The 18002-nt window shown below is 36.2% G+C and overlaps 1 protein-coding gene across 5 annotated transcripts in view; it reads right to left on the minus strand.

Annotated features, from left to right (window-relative positions):
- LOC120423808 (polyhomeotic-proximal chromatin protein) overlaps positions 1 to 17572 on the minus strand; it is a 180005-nt gene extending 162433 nt beyond the window's left edge. Inside the window, exon 1 of one of the 5 annotated variants that reach the window (XR_005606285.2) lies at positions 16628 to 17571. The gene's annotated coding sequence lies outside the window, so the exon portion shown is untranslated. Of the gene's footprint in view, positions 1 to 16627 lie in introns of all 5 variants that reach the window. The other 4 variants (XR_005606286.2, XM_039587725.2, XM_039587726.2 and 1 more) reach the window with 4 other exon arrangements.
- Between the last annotated feature and the right edge of the window lie 430 nt (positions 17573 to 18002).

The following is an 18002-nucleotide window of genomic DNA, read 5'->3' on the forward strand; positions in this document are numbered from 1 at the left end:
CTACCGCCGTAACAAGCAAGATGTCGGCGGTTTTTGACCACTGATCATACCCGCATGGCTTCAGTGAGTATGGTAGACTACTATGCTGATGTGTTGGAGTGTCCTGAGTTCTCCTAGGACTCCCTGGAGTTAATATCTGAGAGTCTACTACCGTAACAAGCAAAATATCAACCGGTTTTGACAACGGAGCATACCCGCATAGCTTCAGTCAGTATGGTAGACTGCTTTCTTAATGTGTTAAGATGTCTTTGGTCATCCTAGGACTCGCTGGAGTTAAGATATTTGGGTCACTGTAACAAGTAAAAGGTCGACGATTTTTAACCGCGCATCATAACCGCAAAGATTCAGTGAATATGGCAGAATGTATTGCTGTTAAGTTGGGATGTTCTGGACCATTCCAGGGAGTCCTTGTAACAGCCGAAGACCTACAGATCATAACTCCAGGGAGTCCTAGGATGACCAAAGACATCCCAACACATTAAAAAAGCAGTCTACCATACCATACTGACTGAAGCTATGCGGGTATGTTCCGGGGTCAAAAACCGTCGACCTCTTGCTTGTTAAGGCTGTAGCTCCACAGATCATAACTCCAGGGAGTCCATGGATGACCCAGGACATCCTAATACATTAGCAAAGTAGTCTACCACACTCACTTAGGCAATGCGGGTATGATCAGTGGTCAAAAACCGCCGACATCTAGCTTGTTACGGCGGTAGACTCACCGGTCTCGGATGACTCAGACCATCCCAATAAGTTGTTACAACATTGCACTGAAGCCTTTCATACTCACTGAAGCAGTTTGGGTCGGATCCGTTTTCAAAACCTTGAAGTTTCGACTTGTTTCTATGGGATGCCTCTTGCACAAACGGTTCAAACGGATAAAAACAAGTGAAATCATGTTTCAATCATGCTAAAATATATTAGAATTCAGTTTTTACTGATACGTGTCGAATGAAGTCAAGAAAATCGAAATCCATAATGAAACAGAGATTTTATAAATGATTTAAGAAATAGAAAAAATCCGATTTTTTGTATATTTTTACTCAAAATGCTCAAACTTCAACAGCATGTAACTTTTGAACCCCGGGGTTTAGAGAGTTGCCCCAGAAGACTTTTTTTCATGTCTCGGCGAGATCTTTCGCAAAATGTTGGTCCCGTTCGTGTACATCCTTGGACCAAATTCGCCCATTCTCCTTTGTGAAATTAATTTAAATAATAAAGCTACTTTTTTAAGGGTGCGATGTGCATTTTACAAAAGTCTTGTTCATTTTTTTGAAAAATTCCACATCTACGGTAACCTCCCGATGATCGTGTTCCAAAATACAAAACATATCTTCTCCACGTGACCCCAGATGTGCGAGCAAAACATAATAAAACTCCAAATCTTATCATCACTCCGATAGAGTTTGCCAGTTCCGCACTTTTTCAACGAACCCCTCTTCGGAAGAGGTCACCAACCAACCTCGGCACTCCAGCAGCTGGTCGCGGTCAGTTTTGATGGTCGTCGCACTTTGAGTGCAAACAACACGGCGACCGACCGCCCGACACAATCGACAATAGCAGCCAAACAACATCACCCCCAGAAGCAAAAGTGTGCGGGAAAAATCGCAACGAAATTCCTGTGTGCATCCAAGCAATCCGCGTATCGCGTTCGATGCCGTCCGCACACTTCTTCAAACGCCTACTGTGATCCGGCCCCGGTGGTGATTTTCCTGGCAACAACTGCCACTGAGGAAGCCGGCTGCTGCTAGGAAGCGACCTCCCCCCTCCGGTCCAGATCGGGGACGGGGGGGGGGACCGAAACCAAAGCATGCTTCGATGCAAATGCATCCATTCCAGAAGCACAAATCCCAACCAGCAGAAGAGAACGAGAGCAGGACTCCGGGCGCACCAATCTATATCTAATCGCAAGTACAACCGAACCTTTTACATTTATATGTATCAAAATTATAAAATGCATCAGCATTAATTTCAATTTCATGTTACGGTAGACAAGGCGGTCACAAGGGTTATCCAAATCTTGGAATTATATACATACATACGATGGGGGAGGGGGTGGACGAAGCAAAATTGGCCTGGCGCAGGAGCAAGTTAATGAAAGCCTTTACAAATGAATCATTTTATTTACCACACCGGTCCGTTCCATTCCGAGAGTGAGTGGCCATCGGCACTCTGGGACTTGGGAAGTCGTCGGGACCGAGGTAGGTCATGGCCGTCATCGACACAGACAAGGAGGGTTCGAAAAGGACGGGGAAGAAGGAGCCACCCGCCACTTTTTTGGGTTCAGAGCCATGCCATGCCGGAGGTCTTATGTACTTTTGGGGGGGAACGTGGGCAGTCGATTTCGAAAAACAGACGACGAAGGTGGTTCGTTAGAAGGGACAGGAGACAGGAAAGGTGCAATAAAATAAGTTCTGGCTCTCGTCGTCGTCGGAGTCGGGCGAGATGAGCGCGTGAATATGCTTGCTTATCAGATTAGGATAATGCCGAAAGTGTTTAGCCTGGAAGTGGTAAAGAATAATCTTGCAAGCCGTGCTGAGATATCGAGGGGAGCGTGACTGCTATTTTTGGTTATGGAGATATTGGATAATCTGAGCACGGATAAAAAATAACTGGTTTCTTCATAGGAAAATAAATCATGTCCTTAAAAAAATTTTTGCTAACATTTTCATTCTAGCATGGTCACAGTTTTGGTTTTGGTCATCCACCACCAAAATTAACAGTGCTGAAATGAACGTTATTGCACTCATGTGAGGGCTGAAAAGTAATTTTTTCAGCACATGTATCGAAAGTAATACTTTTTAACACTTTTGACATTTTTGATTGGCAAAAAATGTTCCAAACAACATTTTTGGAATTTCAAGAATCAATCTTTTTAGCATTCATTACAGTGCTGAAAAATAGAACTTTTCAGCCCATGTATCAAAAATTATTACTTGTTATTTTTAGTAGAGAAAGATAGGCCAATTCAGCGTTTGAGAATGACAATAAATATAAAAAGGAAAATTGAAAAAAAAACTAAAACTTCAGAATAAATTAAACATTCATTCTGTATATTTTATGCTCGTAAATGTCTTTGCTAGGACTAGTGATTTTTAACGGCTTAAAAAACATTGGAATTTCCAGCAATTTCACGGTACTCTAAAATCTGCTTAAAATAAACACAACAATGTGATAGTTTGAAAATTAATTGTGTAATGGAAAGTTACGGGAATAGTTAGTAGTAGTTCAAGATACAAAATTAGGGGTGAACAAAACCGCTTTATTTTGGGAGCCGCTCATTTTCGTTCGCTCATTAAAAAGAGCAGCTCTTTTTAACGGCTCTTTTGCTCTTTTTTAAAAATATTTATGAAAAGGCAAATATTGATGAAAACGGAATTTGTTCCTTGGATTTTTATAAATTATTAGAAAAAAAAAATTAAAAAGAAAAGATGCCCTTGGTAGTCCATATGTCATGAACATCGAACCTGAACGTTTGAATAATTGAATGGCTCCCAAACTTCAATCTATAAGGTTTCGGAGAAATTTCTATTTAATTTACGAAATTGCGTTTATTTTTGGCAAAATGAAAAGATGCTGATAAATTATTTGGAGAAAATATTTTGCGAACACTGTTCTACATTCTGATATAAATGTGTGGGATTGTGCATTGAAATATTATAAATTGCATTTTAAATTCTGGAAAACAAATTTAACACTACATTTTGCGGAAATTCAATTGATTATTTTTTAACATAAAAATAGACACAAATTTTAAAACCATTGCACCTTGGAACGGCTATTTAAAAATACCGGAATTTCAAAAAGAACCACAGCTCTTTTTTTGTGAGCCACGATTCTTTCGTTCTTTCAAGTGAACCGGCTCGCTCTTTTTTGCCCACCTCTACAAAATATTGATGGGTTTGGACACAAATTTCATTTAGTTTTTCTTAAAATCCGCCAAAAAAAAGTACACAAATATCACTCTAGTGGTCATAACTCAAGACAGGGTTGCTAGATCTTCAATGTTTTGGACTCGTTGGAAAGGTCTTTCGACTGCCTAACCAACGATGGGTCGGATGATGGATCCGGACATAGTTTCAATATATTTAAGTGAAATCCGGACTCAAATATGTACATAAATATCACTTAAGTGGTCATAACTCGAGACAGGGTTGCCAGATCTTTGATTTTTTGGGCTCGTTGGAAAGGTCTTTCGATTACCTAACCATGATGATGATGGTTCCGGATATAGTTTTAATACATTTAAGTGAGATCTGGCATCAAAAAAGTACATAAATATCACTTAAGTGGTCATACACAGAAAAAAAAATCAATTCTTGTAATCATGAATAAAGTTCACGAATGTGAGAACCACGAAAGAATTTATTCATGAGTATGGTGCATTTGCACCATAAACGTGAATATATTCATTCGTGGTTCTCGCATTCGTGAATTTAATTCACGATTTCGAGAATTGTTTTTTTTTCAGTGTAACTCGAGCCAGGGTTGCCAGATCTTCAATGTTTTGGACTGGTTGGAAAGGTCTTATATTGATGAAAAGGGAATTTGATTACCTAACCAACGATGTATAACATGACGATATTTGAATCGATTTCCGGTCACTTATCCAACATCCGGATAAATACAAAAACACATTCTTGCACATAACTTTTGAACTACATATCGAAACTTTATAAAAATCAATAGGTACGTATGGGACCTTAAATCAAATAGAATGCAACAGGTTTGACCAAACAAAAATCGTATCACGACATGTAAATTATGTATTATTGTTGGACTTATTTTCGATGGACCACTTATTGTTATGTTTATGTAAAACTAAAATTTCAGCTGTTTCTTTACAACCACTCCCACACAGGACACATTCCATCCTGTCTGTCCGTCAGCTGGAATATCTCGACGTGCTGTCTTGTCCCACCCCAATCTCCCACTGAGAAATACTTCCATACCAGTGCCGAACAACACACGCCACTTTTGGGTTATAGTTTAGGGTTGGGTGGCACTTATTGGATTTCAACTAAACCACTTTAGCGTGAGCGCTTTAGAGTGACAAACCCTTTTCGATATTTTTCTTGTTTTAATACAATTACAATCGCTTGTATAAATGCACTAATTATCAATAAATCAAGCGCGCGTTAATCACCACCAACCAGCGACAAAGTAGGCTGGTGGTGGTGGTGCTACGACTAAATTAAGCATTAGTCAGTGTGCGTGAATTAATCTATGCCTACTGCGATGACGGCGACGCTCGAGGGGGGCAAGTAAATATATCAAGGTACAAGATATGAAAATGAAACTTATTGTCACCCTTCCAGGCCGGCTGTGAGCAGTGGCGGCTAATTAGTCGGTCGGTTTAATGAATTCAGCTAATATGGGTAGGGTAATTCAACTAATTACGCCGCACTCTGTCGTGGTGTTGTTGCGGCTGCTGCTGGTAGAACCAGTTTTGATTGACGAAGGCATCAGAAGAATTTTTATACTCCCGGGTTTTTAATATCCCAGAGTCCGATATGGCGATAAATGATAGATATGGTGGTTTGAATATAGTTAGGTTGAGCGCGCGCGCACTTATCGCACTTATTAATATGTAATAATATCACACACGATTAGGAATTGGCGCGCCCACAGTTTAAGTCACGATCACATGATCACCACCGCTCAACCGCTCAAAACAAGTTGGTTGACGACGGGTGGGCAGCGTGTTCAATTGGTGGTGTCAACGCGTTCTGTATAAAGCTACTGATCAATAATGTTGTCGGTACAGGTCGCCTGTTATAATCCGATATTTGACATTTGGACAAATTTCAAAATCTTGAAGATATGTCGAATATTCAGACTCAATAGCTTGTAGACCACGTGCACCACCATTGCATTGCGAACAACCGGTTGTCCCATAAAACACGCACTTAATATCAGTCGCTTAGTTTGCTCACCTCTCTCTTTGAGGCTCCCATTGAATAATACCTCATCAGCAGCAATCCAGGTAATTTCGCAGAATGCTTAGTCGTCGAGAGAGACAATGTTGCGTTGCACAGCCCAAACCCCGCAACTCACAACCCCGAAGAGCGAGGTGTGTGCGACCAAATACACGCTTAAATAAATAAACTTTGCACCGTTCGTCGCTAATACAGCCACTGATAGCGGTGGTGAGGGCGTGGGCGCGAGGGGATTAATTAAACCGGTTTCAAATAGCAATAAGTACCAGGTCTCGACGCTTGAAGTATGTGACTCTTTGGCTAAAGGAATAGTTCCAGGGAGTAGTCGTCGTCGTCGTCGCAGCAAAATTGGAATAATTTCTGGCCGCCACCGCGCGCGCGTTCAAACCTAACCTATATAATCGAAGGTGGCCACGGGTGGAGCACGAGAGGGGCTTGACGGGTCGAGTTATTATTATGTCTTAATTTGTCCCAAGTGACGGGACTCGGTGTGGTTGAGTTTCGGTTTTGGCGCGTAACACCAGTACACTATGGGGTTTCAGGCGGCCATAAATCGAAAAACCGACATACTCTAATTATTTTTTTGGTATTTTTTTTCGAAAATAAACATTCTAACTAAGAAAAATCCGGAGTTTGAAAGTTGTAGGTTCAAAATTCACTGAATTGCAGACCTTCAAAGGCAAAAATGGTAAGAAAAAACATGTTTTTTGACAAAAAAAATGATTATTTTTCATAGTTGTACTGTGTAGCTGTTATTGTATTTTTTCCTGCATCATTATATATATTCAGAAAGGTAATTGATTCAACTTTTCAATAACATTTTACAAAACACACTTTTACAGGCTAAAAAAAATAATAAAAATCAAAAAAGTTGGATTTTTATTCAAAATTTAGTTTTTTTTTCAACTTTGTTAATGGAGTACTTTTTTTGTGTGCATTTGTGCGATCTGAAAATTTTGCAGCTTAAAATTTGAACCATGTCCTAACTTGTCTCCAAATTTTAAAGTGCACTTATGTGCACTTTTTGAGTTATGCCATCTTGAACATTTTGATTCTTGCAAGAAAAGTAATGATTTCGCGTATACGCTTGGTTAAAATCGCATTATTTACCTGCGGAGGCAGAAATGACGTACCTGCTATGTATGTTTTGAAATTGATTTGATATTCATGACTTTGTTGGTACTTAGGTACGTTTAATAAAATTAGAAATTTCTATTCAAAGTATTTTACAGTAACGATTCGTCGAATATTCATATCAGTTCGTTGTTGTGTTCTTTTGAAAGTATGGATAATAATACCGTAGTGTCCCTATACGATATAACGAAGCACTATTCTGAAAACGTGAGAACTGCTTTCGAGTATATTTGTAAGAATTACAACATTGCAGAAGTTCATATTTTAAGTAATCTAACGACAATCGCTTACGTAGTGATTTTGATTCAGAAGAATTTATCGTGAAAAACGTGAATTTTGCAAGTGGATCAACCAAAAACGTGGACGAGAATCCATACAATGTTCCATAAAATAAACCGTCTAAAATTCTAAAATACCGCAAAAATCAAATTTTAATTAGAGAGGAAGGGGGGGGAGGGTCTTCAAAGAGAGGTGGATTTTAACTCAAGAAAAAGGGGAGGGAGATTGAACGTAAATCAGAAACTTTAACATAGCATAAACCGCCATTCCGTGCATTAAATAGACAGAGCAAGAATATTAAAATTCACCACTTTAATGCATGTGGCCTCAAATATATGAAAAAATCGAAAATTAAACTTTTTTTTTTGGAAAAATATCAAAATTCATTTGTTTTCATTATACTAAGTACAAACAACACAAAAAAGTCACAAAAAAGCAAAAAAATATTTTTGGCCGCTCGTTTATATGGAAATACCCCATAGTGCAGTAGGCTGTGCGTGGCAGCGAGATATGAGCCGAGTGTGCGTGGTCAACGAGCTTTTCATAACAAAATATGCCACGCAAATTTAAGCTAAAGCGATGATGGTTTGCAAAAAAATACTTTAAAATACTATTTTGAAAATTTTCACTTCGGATAATCGAATCACGAAAAACAATGTTTTTATCGTTGTCTCATTTTTGATTGTTTGATCCCTAAACTACGCTAAAATTATTTAGAATTTTTAAATCCAAGATGGCGGCCAAAATGGCAGTGATGCAATAATGAAAAAATGCATTTCATTTTTTAAAAAGCAATCAACAATTTGACTAAACTGGTGTCGAAGAACTCAAATTTTATGTTAAAAACAAGAAAATGAAAAAAAACGAAAAACAATTGTTTGTTCGTGATTTGATTATCCGAAGTCCCATACAAACCTTCGTATAATCGAACATCGGAAAATCGAAACTTCGGATAATCGAGTTTGGCCTGTATTTTCAATAAATATATAAACTACCTTAAACAACATTTAATCTATAATTTATGTATTACGTGGGTCTAACGATATTAGTTAAACAGTCCACCAAAATAAAAAATAATACGTTTGCTGATAAAACCGTGCATTTTTATTTAAATAATGTTATTGATTTATTTTTATAAAATATCATTTCAAACATTAATAAACTATAACTTTGATTCATGGTTAATTCCTACGGTTTCAGGAACGTTGGTACTTTTAACAAAAAAAAACTGTTATATTTATGACCATAATTAAAATAATATGCAATTATGTTGATTAAAACAAGAAATTATTGAATGTTTGAGAAAAACCTGTTGCTCAAATACACAGCTTTCTTCATTTTTGAAGGTTATTGGATCCCTTGAATTTTGCTCGAAATTGAGCAGTTTATGGTTTTATTTAAATAAAGTTCCTTAAATTTACATTATTTCTACTTACTCAAGTGAAATAATCGATCAAAAATTGATAAGTTAGTTAATTAAATCACAAAAGAGATCTTGTTGTGAAAATGTTAGTGGCCATGGCTGAATTCAGTTGACAAAGTCAAAACACTTGTTTTATTGAAAAGGACAATCAAATGAGAGTCCACTTTAAGAAAGGGGTCCAACAATGGATAACATACCCTAGTTAAGATTTGAGAGCAAATTAAAAAAAACATATTAGATAATTATTATGAATTTCAAAAAATATGGGAAAAATCTTTTTTTTCATATTTCAAATAAATTTTAAGCGAATTGACTAAAACAATTTTAAATGCAATTTTCTACATTGTTTTTATTTTTTTATTTTTTTGAATACGGGACCATCCATAAACCACGTGGGCCTTTAGGAGGGGGAGGGGAGAGGGGGTATGGCGATTGTCCACGATCCATACAAAAAAGGGGGGGTAACAGATTCCCAAAAAAGTGTTCACGTGGTTTATGGATGGTCCCTACAGTCTGAACTCAATTATTCGATACCACAACTGGGGATATATATAAAAAAATTCGTTTCAACATTTTTTGCTGTTTCAATAATGATTCAAGTATATCTCAATTCAACTTGAAATTAGTTCTATAAATATAAAAAAATGAATCTGAAAATGACTTCTTAAGTCATTTTTACCTTACATGCTTTTAAAGATTGTTTGCAAATTTTCCGTATTTTTTGTGTTGAAATGTTCACTATTATCTGTCCAAGAACATCAAATCAAACATTTCGAATCAAGCTGAATATGGAAGAGAAGTTTTCAAAGTACAATACAGAAGAACTACACAAGTTTATTCATATATTCAAATTGTTCTAACATACAGCATTCTGCAGAATTTCCTGCTCACAAGTTATATTTTTGTAATCGAAATTTCGAGTTTTCATGAAACCCTTTTTTAAGATGTTTAAACGTTTAAATTTGAAAATAGTGTAAAAATATACTTTTTATTTATAATCACATTCAAACGAAATCATTGCCAATGTTTCCAGAATACAGTCACTTCCCCCTGCTATAAATAGAGGACAAAGATAAGTTATGTTGCAAACAATTGAGGGCGAATCAAATTACATTTTTTCAATGGATAAGGCCGATGCAAATATTTAAAAAAGTTTTTGTCCCTCGGCCCTGGCCGAGGTCAAGGGGGGGGGCAAAAAAATAAAAAAATATAAAAATTTAAATAACAAGCCATAGTCTTCACATTTAAATGAAAAAAGTGTTTTAAAAGGCATTTTACACTAGTTCAGTTGTTTTGCAATCATTAGTTTTCAAAAAATCTAAGATCTGACAAAAACAAAAATTGTATCGAAAAAAAAGATTTTGCATCGAAAATTTTCAAAAAATCTTAAGATTTTTTCAATAAACCCAAACATGCTAAAAATGATTTTAAACGCAGAAGAATGTATTTTAATTTGATTTCAGCTGGTTGCACTTGAATTTTCATTGAAATTTTGAAGTTTATTGAAAAAATATTTTTTTTGCCCCCTGATTTTTCGGGCCGATTTTGAAGGGGGGGGGTGACAAAAACTTTTAAAAATATTTGTACCAGCCTAACTGGTTGTAAAAAATGAGATTAAAAATCTTGTAGCTGATTTTTTTTTTTGCCGTCGGCAAAAGTAAAAGAAGGTTAATCGAAGCTATGATCTATGAAATTAAATTAAATAATAATTAATTTCAGACAGAAAAACCGACGGTGATTGCAGTTCACTAAAAAGCCTTTCCGTAAAATGTATGTTACAGCAGAAAAAAATCTGGAGTTTGATTACAAGTTTTAACATGATTTTTATCGCTTGACCCAGAGGTCACTTGAAAGATACCTCCAGTTCATCCACCTCTAAACCGTGTCACAGATTTAAGACAGTGTACTGTCTAGTCCAATCTGTTGATTTTCTGCACTATTCTGTAAAAGAAAACTTGGGATAGGACATTCAGATGCTCCACCTTTCCTTGCAAAGCAAAAAAAAAACAAAGCAACAATATTTAAAAAAATGAAGTGACCAAAAAATTGGGGAAAAAGGACACTACTTCCCCTCTTTCGCAAAAAAAAAAACAAAACCCCTAAAACAAGTAAAACAAAAATCCACTACACAAATACGCGAATTTTTCCTCCCTCGCACACGTTCTATATACTAACTCTCACTTCTTCCTCGCGCTCTCTCGCTCACTCTTTTTTTGTTGCCTCTCACACGAAATTTTGACTTCTTTTCGCGGATTTTCCCGTTTCTGGCGGGCTGCTGCAGTCGCAATCGCAATCGCAGTAGGCAACCAGCTTCGTGTCGTCGTGCACTTGCTCCGGCAACGAGAGCGACGCGTCGAGGCTCTCCCAACTTGCAACTTGGTGGTGGCGCTTTTTTTTCGGTGCCGGCGCGCAAACAAACACAGACACACGTTTGATGGAAAGCACGTGAGTCGTTCGTCGTCGTCGCCAGTCGGGTTTGATTATGTGTGCTGTTGGGTGCTGCTGGTTTGTATTATGCGAAATGTCAAAATTTTCTCCGGCTTACTGTTTTGGTTTTGGCCGGTATCGTGTGCCGACGGGCTTATCAATCTCTGATTTCGACGGGATTTTTGAGGCGGCTTTGGCGTAACATGACGCACAACCTACTTAGTTAATGCAGTTTTTTTATCAAATTGATTTCTAAAATTATCAACTAACCCTCAAATCATCATTCATATTTTAATTTTTATTACTTTACGAGAGAAATGAGAGATTATGTGGATTTAATTACGAAAGTAAAATAAATTGTCTAACTAATTTTTTCATGTTCACATTTAAATGATGATCAAATTAATTTGAAATGTTTGTAAGCATTTAAAATTCAAATCGTAACATTTCCAAAACTAACGTGTTGTTAAAAGCATTTTCCACTAGAACAGTTGTTTTAAAATCACTAAACTTAAAAAAAGCAAGTTTCGACAACAAATTGCATGAAAAGGTTTTTTTAATTTCTAGCCCGGCTATCAAAACATTGAAGCATAAATTACAGTCCCGACTCGATTATCCAAAGCGGCGATTATCAAAAGTTTAGATAATCCGAAGGTTTGTTAACGACTTCGGATAATCGAACCATGCACCAAATATTTGTCCTACTTTATATATTCATACTTTTATCACTGACGAACTGACGTGCCACCAGGAACAAATTGGTCGATCATTTTTGACCGCACACTGCTTCTTTTTCTTTCTACTGTTCTCTTCTTCGGCGATTGTCAGAATTCGAGTTTGACGTTTTGTCACATCAGCTGTTTTCTTGCTGTGAAGAATTATGGAACAACATGTGTAAATGGCTGATAAGAGTTGGAATGGAAATGTTACGAAAAGTCTAAAAGATAGCCTAATTTGGAAGTTTAACGAAATTTCTTGCCTCATTTCACCTTAAATAATGCAAGATTAGCAAAATATTCATCGTTTTGTTCAGAATTTGCAAAAGTTTTCAGGCTTCAAGATGTTTTCCCCCATTTTCATTTGTTGTTCCTGAAAGTTTCTCAGCAAGTGCGGCTGCGCATCTGTCAAATCGTCTGTTTGACAATCGCTGATCGCTGAGGGTGAGTGGGAAGGAAGATAGGAAAGTGCGGTCAGGTTTGGATTCGGGGTGGCACGTCAGTTCGTCAGTGCTTTTATGTCAACCTTCAACATCAAATTCGAGTTCTGCGAAGCCATTCTAGCCAAATTTTAAAAGCTAATGGCATACTAAATTATAAAATGCATTTTTTCAGTATTTCATCACGACAATTTGGGCCGAATCACTTTAGTGTAGTTTAGGAGTCATACTTAAGCTCAATCATAAAAAAAATACATTTTTTTTGTTTTTCGATTATCAAAAGAGTTAAAGCGGACATTTACTTCCCTGACCGACGGAAGGCGTGATCAGACAAATCTCGAAAAATGCCACCGGGACCGACTGGGTGAGAGGCAAAAACCTTCGGATAATCGAGTCTGGACTGTATCACAAAATGCTTTATCCGAGCAGACGGAAATAACTTGGGAATGTATATATATATATTTTTTTTGATATTTGAAAATACTAGACCAATAACATTTTATGTTATTTATAACAAGTTTTGGTATTTGCCGTTATGATTTTGTTGTTATTGGACAACTAACATTTTTAGTGATTCTTCGAACAAGTCTTTGTTATTTTTTTTTATTTCCCAATAACAGTTGGAGTTATTCTTCCATAACAAAAAATGTTATTCCCAAGTTGTTTTTGATTTCAATCAATATCAGACCAATAACAAATGTTGTTATGATAACATAAAATGTTATTAAACTCTTAAGAAAAAATGGATTTTGCAACAATATTCCGTAAGACTTTTTGTTATTTTAACGGTATTTGTTATTGAAATGGCATAAGTTTTGTTATAACCGTCTGCCCGAGATAAACCTTCTTACGGCCATTGCAAATTGTATTTCAAGTTTCTGCCCCTTCCCTTAAATTTTCACATAAAAAATGTAAAAAATAATGCTTAAAATTTAAATTGTCATTGATAATCTAGTTAATTCAATTGTAAACTATTTAAAACACATTTTAAATCTGTTCACAAATTTTGATCTTTGAGACCTCAGATCGAGAAAAAGACTTAAAACCAAGGAAAAATATTTTTTCATATGAATTCTTCCATATTTTGCAAATTTGTGATGATGTATGATGCATTTTGTGATACTTTTTGCTTAGTTTTTTAATTTAAAAGGCTGACAAACACTAAAAAAAAACATGTTATATTTCTTAATCAACGCAAGGCATCCTTAAGTTAATACTTTTTTGTGTAAATTTATACTAATTTTAATGTCATTTCCCCGAAAAAGGAGTTTTTTGTACATTTTATTTTGAGATATTTTAAAAAAGGAGGTTCACAATCTAAAGCTTTTTGGAATTTTGGAGAATTATCCTACATTTATTAACATTCCAACGCCCAAGGCTCCAAAAAAGTTGGAACGGTAACTTCAACTCGCTGGTTCTCGGGCATAACTCAACCAATCAAGATGATTCTTTTTTCCAGTGATTTGTTAGAATGTCTAGATGATCCTAGAACTTGGCAGAACTTAATTTAATCAAATCTGTAATTTTTGCGATCAAAAACATCGTTCCAACTTTTTTTTTCGCGTGTAAAAAAAAATTCGCCAAAAATTCCGCGGAGGCAGTCGTTTTGAAAAAAGGTGGAACGATGTTTTCGGTCGCAGAAATTACAGATTTGATCAAATTAAGTTCTGCAAAGTTCTAGGATCATCTAGACATTCTAACAAATCACTGGAAAAAAGAATCATCTTGATTGGTTGAGTTATGCCCGAGAACCAGCGAGTTGAAGTTACCGTTCCAACTTTTTTGGGAGGCTTGGGCGTCCGTGTAAGTTGGACATGCGTTGGGCGTTCCAGTGTTAAGTTAAATAAAGCATAAAGTTTTTAAAAAATGTCGTCTGTATAGTCTTCGAAAATTTTCCCTTCGGTTAAATGAATGTTCTGTTATCCGAATCAAAAAAAAAAAATTAATGGTCTTTTTTGGACATTGAACTCCAATATGACCTCAATATGACCCCAATATGTTCAAGTTGGCTTCCAAAATGGCGGTGATGAGTATTGAGAAAATCAAGGTTTTGGATAACCGAGCCTGAAGTGTGTTTGGAAAAGTAATGTTCTGTTTTCATTAGTTTTAATTTTTTATTCGATATAACTGTTAAGAAAAATCATTTATTACGGCGAAATTCGATTTCATTTCTTAATATTTACATGAAAAATAATTGAACGCCTGTACATATTTGAGTTTACTTGTTTATAGAGTATAAAAAGCAATCCTTTATTTCATGATTTTTATTTTCATAAAGTTTTTAAAAAATGTCGTCTGTATAGTCTTCGAAAATTTTCCCTTCGGTTAAATGAATGTTCTGTTATCCAAATCAAGAAAAAAATAATGGTCTTCTTTGGGCATTGAACTCCAACATGACCCCAATATGTTCAAGTTGGCTCCCAAAATGGAAGTGATGAATATTGAGAAAATCGAGGTTTCGGATAACCGAGCCTGGAGTGTGTTTGGAAAAGTAATGTTCTGTTTTCATTAGTTTTAATTTTTTATTCGATATAAATATTAAGAAAAATCATTTATTACGGCGAAATTCGATTTCATTTCTTAATATTTACATGAAAAATAATTGAACGCCTGTACATATTTGAGTTTACTTTTTTATAGAGTATAAAAAGCAATCCTTTATTTCATGATTTTTATTTCAGTTTCTTGTTAAGCAAACGTTTAAACACGGCAAAAAATAACACAAAATACTTGCTCACCCATCAAGTTAATAAAACAATTTGCTTTACAGATAGTTTCAATGAAATACTATATTTTTGCTCACCTTACAAATACCTAACGATTTACGATTTTTTCTTCGGATCATAAACATCTTTACAAAATTTTTAAACATATTAAAATTACAAAACTATGCAATTTTTTCACAATTCTAAAAGACTTATCAATTGGATACACTGGAAAAAATTACAACTCCTGATTATTGTACTTTTTAACTTGAAAATTCATTATTTATGAACACGGTTTTTCTCTTGGCATTGATTAACATTTTTTTCATCTTGAAATGATGGTTACATTTTAATAAAAAATAAACTTTTTTATTAAACACTTTTTTTGTTTCAATACTCAACTCAACTTTTCTATGAAACTTATCTTGGATTGCATAGCATATATCTGAACAGATTAATTTTCTGGACCAATCTATTCTTGAACTAAAAATACCCTTTTCAAATCACTTTACTACTAAAACCAATTATTTATACAAAGACGCAAAGCTTCTAAGCTTATAAGAAAATTAGAATTTTTATTGAAATTGCTAAACACACAGTAAAAAAAATGAAACTATGGAAGGTTTAAAATTGGAATATTATATTACTATATATTATCTCTCCAATGAAGTAATATTACCTCAATTTAGACTGAAAAACTTGCATTACAACGGGACAGAGGAAAATTTATTCACGTTTAAGAGGGAAAAGTAGATTTTTTTTTCGAAAATAAAGTACGTATTCGTTCCCAGATGTAATATTACATTTTTTACTGTTCAACTATTAAACGCCTTGGAAAAAAATTACAATCACTATGTTTATAATCGTGTATATCGGTAATAATTTAATCGCACCTGTGAAAATCATGATTTTTGTTTGAAAATGTATTGTATTTTTTCTGAAAAGTTCTACACTTTGATCGAACAGTAATATTTTTCGATCCTGTTTTGGGGTTTGACATTTACTTTGGCGGCAAATTAAATTCAAGCGGGGAATAAACATTCCATTGAGAAAAAATATTTTAAAGGGTGATTCGAAGGATTGCAAAAAAAAGTGGTTAAATCCAGACTTATTATCCAAAGCCTCGATTATCTAATGTTTCGATTATCAGAAGTGATTTTTTCCAATGCCTTCAGATATTAGAGTCTTGATCGATTGAATTTTCCAGCACTCAAATTAGACGCGGAATAATAATTAAAACTGTTGGAATATTTTCTGCCATTTAGCTTACAGTTCATATTACAAAACTGTGTGTTTGTTTTTAGTTTTCCTAGAGGAAAAATCTATAATAATTACCTACCATTTTTATATTCGCTACTTTATTCATATTTCAAACTATTTTAAACTATTACTAATTTGTGTTTAAAACTTCAAATTATTCGAAGCAAATGTCCGTAAATGAAACAAACACCGTCACCTCATACCATCTAGCTTGACTTTATAACTAAGCTCCAAATTAGTCCGAACCCGCGTGCGATTAATGTTTATTGAATTAACACATCAAGACCCACACAGCCACACTCACCTTCTCTATCGCGCGCTCGAAATTCGCCGGATCAAGTGACAACACCTGACACAACACTTTTTCTGCTTCTGCTCGCCTCAAACCGTGAAGCCTTAGTTAGTCTCACTAAACCAAGAAACAGTTACACCAATTAACACGCACGATCGTGTCGCACAAATTCTGCTCGATTCACTTTTCACAGAAAAAATGTTTTCATGTTTTCGCACTCATCACGTAGTCCTTGGAATCTTCACAAATAAACTAGATCAGTGGGTTCTTCCAGATCAATCGGCTTGCTACGATTCGAACACACCTCAAAAAATCAACGCTTGCTAATTAACGAACCGGCTCACGTTTCTCGAATGCACCACCATAAATTCACATTTCACAGCAAACATGACATTGTGCGCGCGGGAAACGACCACGACCAACAGGCCATTTGTCATCGGCGACAACCTGCTGCTGCTCCGAGTTTGGACTCTTCTTGTGTCGCCAGGTTCGTCGATTTGACACGGAAGAGGTGCGACGCTTTTATCTCATTATCGGTAATTAACGGCACACGGCCGAGCACTAATAATAATTCCGCGACGGGAACACCAACACACACGTTCGATCGGTTACCACGGTCGTTCCGGAATGGTGAGTCTCCTCACATATGATTACACACGCGCTCGCTCCACGGCCTACTACTGTCCAGGGCGTGCTTTGACAGTTGAACTATCCTATCCTTTTGCGTGAGGTCCAGGCGCGCGCGATCTCTTCGTGACAGAACGCAACACAACACGACGCACACGGCCTACTAACACTTCCTTCCGCCAATGAGATTGTTTTTCGCTCTCGCGTTATTTCGTTATTTTTTTTGTCTGACGTTTCTTGCCTTCTCCTCTACTCAAGCAGGACACATCCGTTAGCGCTGACCTAGCGTCGTTAACTGACTGCTAAGTGTTATTATGCTTCTCCAGCACGTTCCGAAAAACCCCGTTCAGCAGCCACATGTGTCGACCTCACCCCCAAGCTTCCCCTCCACCTTCATCACCATTCAATCTCCTCGATTTCGGTGTATGTGCGGCGCTAATAATATTCTCTCCCAATCGCTCCGTGTATTAGTCATTTTATAATAATAATACATAATAAAATGCGAATAAAATACACGCGCTCCGCTCGGCTCTCTCTCAATCTCATTGTGTCTCCTGCTTTACTGACCAGCAGCAGTGTAGTTGTAATCGGCGCTGCTGCTTGCACTCACTCTCCCATTTAGACAGTTGCTGTGTGTGCGTTAATGCACCCTGCTTACTCATTCATACTCAAATTCAATGCACAATTTAATTTCCTCACCCCTTCCACGACCCGTTTTTATATAAATTAACTTGCAAACATGACCGCTCCAACTATGTGC

The sequence above is a fragment of the Culex pipiens genome, chromosome 2 (assembly GCF_016801865.2).
Source record: "Culex pipiens pallens isolate TS chromosome 2, TS_CPP_V2, whole genome shotgun sequence".
In the NCBI taxonomy this organism is placed as follows: domain Eukaryota; kingdom Metazoa; phylum Arthropoda; class Insecta; order Diptera; family Culicidae; genus Culex; species Culex pipiens.